General features: G+C 37.5%; 1 pseudogene; it reads right to left on the reverse strand.

Moving 5' to 3' along the window:
• Positions 1–2,844: 2,844 nt before the first annotated feature.
• The window catches only part of LOC101581548, a 26,596-nt pseudogene continuing 26,222 nt past the window's right edge, over positions 2,845–3,218 (reverse strand).

Here is a 3,218-nt window from a genome sequence, read left to right on the forward strand (position 1 = left end):
AATAGAAAAACATATTAATTAATTAATTAATTTTAAGTTTTTTCTTTTTGTGCAGGGTCTCACTACGCAGCTCGGACTCGTAGTGATCCTCCTGTTTTCAGCCTCCCTAGTGCTGGAATTACAGGCATGCACCACCACGCCTGGACTCCATCACTGGCTCAGAGTGCCTGGGGTTGGGGTCAGAGTGGCATATAGTGCCAGGGGTTGAGCCCTGGGCCCTGCACTTATGTAAGCAAGCACTTAGTCCACTGAGCTATATCGCTGGCCCTAATTAATTAATTTTAAGTTAAAAAAATAGTAATTGACCCCTCAAACTATTGATCCCTCAAAATATTCACCTTCACTTTGAACAAACTTACTCCATTGTTTTGGCATCTTCAGAAGCCGTTCTGGATGTCCTCTTTTGGGAGAAAACTTTTTGCACAAAAGCCAAGAAGCCATGAGAGAAAACATAATACTCTTACCTCTATTCTATTGATGGAGAACTTACTATTTGTGGCTATCTTGTATTTGCTCTCTTATCAGTCTTTGACAGCTTCCTGAGACAATTACTTTTATATAGAGTATACAAAGTATTATTATATAACTTGGATAGTGAAACCAGTATTGTATAACTTGTTTGGTCATAGGATAAGTGATTGTACAAATTGATCCTTCAACTCAGCAGATGGACTATAAAGTCTTTGCCTGTTTCTTATTTACCAGATGAAGATGATAGAAATACCTCTTTTTCTCCATCATCTGAACTTCAAGAAATCAAAGACAGGTAATTTTTATGTCTTGCAGCAGATGGTAAATGGTTGAGGTCATTGAGAATCAAAGATGAGATTGACTTGTTCATATGGGCATTCTGCTTCCCTAAGTGCGCTTCAAGTGTGCTGGGAACATTGGATAGCCTTGAAATGAATAGACGGTGCCATTGTTAAGACTTTCTGTTGCTTTTCCGTAAGTGGCCAAAGTAGCAGAATTCTTGACGATTACATCCAGATGTTGTTTTCAGCTGGAAAATAAACAGTCTACCTCAGTCTCTCTCTGCATCCAACAGAAGCAGTGTTAGGTCTACTCTTGCTGGTGAATTTGCTAACACATATCTTTTTATTTAGAGCTAAATGTTCTGAAAGCAGAGTCTGTATTGTATTTTCTAATTATGCATAAAAGAATACAAACAAAACTCATGTTTGAAAGCCTCAAATAAATGCTTCTTATAACTTAAGTGCCTTTTGGAAAACATCCAGCACCACAGTGTGTAAATTTGCTGAACAATTCTGCACAATTGTGTATGCAATGGGTGCATATTCACAATTGCATGAGTATCTTTAATTGCTTTTGATTACATGGCACACTATGTCCTGGCCTCTTGAAATGAGGGCTCTTTTTAAATCAATGTGATCCTAAATTTGATATAGGTTCCTGTGGACTGGAGTTTTGTACAATGGAATTTTCTAACTAGAGCTGGAGTAAAATGAGAGGAATAAGAAGGGGACACCAAATGCTGAAGAAATAAAGGAAAAATTCAAGTGTAAATTGTTAGATCCTACCGCTCTTCTCCAAAATCTGTGGGCAGAATAGAATTGGCACCCTGGCCAACTTGCTCAGGGGTGAGTACTTGTGAAGCTCTGAATTTCATCTGGTGTTGCTTAGCCCATTGTTGAGTAAATGTGAAGCTGAAAAGGCCCAACCATAGGCAAAAGAGAATAATAATACATGGGGTAAATGTATTTCATAGTCTCTATGCATACGTGTATGGCCCTAAATAGCCATCATTGCCATCTATGCTTGAGACAGAAGTCAATAAGACATCTGCATGTCCCTGGCCATCAGACCATGGTTATCTGGATGGGATACCTTGTATGGTACAGAAGAGCTCTGTAGTGCTGGGTGATGCCAGCTCAGGCTGTGGTTTGCAAATTTTCCACTCCACCACCTCTCTTCCACCAGTACTGTCTTCCTTATCCTTTTTCTGATCCTTGATATTTTTTAGACAGGGAACTGCTCTATAAAATACAGCTCCACTTTTTTGTGTTCTGGCGTACACTTGTTTTGATTAACATTTGAACATTTGTGTGTGTGTGTGTGTGTGTGTGTGTGTGTGTGTGTGTGTGTTTAAGATTCTGCAGTGGGTAAGTTCAATCTATTTTGGACATGGTTAATGCAGTTTAGTGACTGTAAGTGGGGAGCACAGATTGGTACAAGCATATGCCATGACAATAACATATGTTTACTTGTGCCATGCAGACAGTGAACCAAACAGTGCATTAGGGAACTCCTCAAGAATTTTCTCCTCCAACGGACATGCAAGGTCTATAGTATGCTTCCATTTTAACCAATAAAGATCCTTGGTCTGAGAGTATCTGTAAGTTCCAGACTGGGAAATGTAATTGGTTATGTTTGATTCCCACAGATTGACCTTCCTGATAACAGCTGTCTTGTTTTGTAATTGCCAAGGTCTTTGTCATATTCCCTTTTTTGAGAGTTTCTTTTCCTTGACACTCAGTGATCAAAATTTTTGTCTGATAGCAATCATTTATAAGGTTGCATTGCTGCTGTTTTTTCTTCCTTAATTGCTTTTCAGAAACGGTTTTTTTCCCCCCAGGAACTGGTATTTATTATCAAAGTCATATTTGATGTCAACAAGATGCCACAGCTACAAAAATATTGCACACATTGCATTCTCAATGCAAACAGTCAAATGGAACCCCAGTCATTAAAAAAGTAACTCAAATTACCCCCAAAAGTAATGAATTTTTAAAACATCTTTATATATCCAGGCAACAAATTAAAATGGTTAACAAGAAAAAATACAAATACAGAGATCTGGTATTGATGTTTAAAAAAGGCAACTGCTTAAGCATTCCTATCAATCTGAACATCAGTCTCTCGGTCACTCAGCTTCATGCCGTTTATCATCTGGCAGGCTTTCAGCCACCTCTGGTAACTCAAACTTAACCACACTGAACCCCTTAGACTTCTCATTCTCCATCTTAAAGTCAGCATATAGCACATGGCCACATTTGTTGAATTTGTCCTTTAGGATCGTCCATGTAAAATCAAATGGGAGATTTCTTTTTTTATTTTTATAATTAATTTTCATCTTTTTCTTAAGTTTTATTTTATATTTTATTTTATTTTTTTTTCAAAATTTTATTGATAGATAAACAGATAGCAATGAGACAGTTTCAAATCAAATAGGAAGTACAGTTTCAACAAATAATACACTG

This window comes from Octodon degus, unplaced genomic scaffold (assembly GCF_000260255.1).
Source record: "Octodon degus isolate 3935 unplaced genomic scaffold, OctDeg1.0 scaffold00071, whole genome shotgun sequence".
Lineage (NCBI taxonomy): Eukaryota > Metazoa > Chordata > Mammalia > Rodentia > Octodontidae > Octodon > Octodon degus.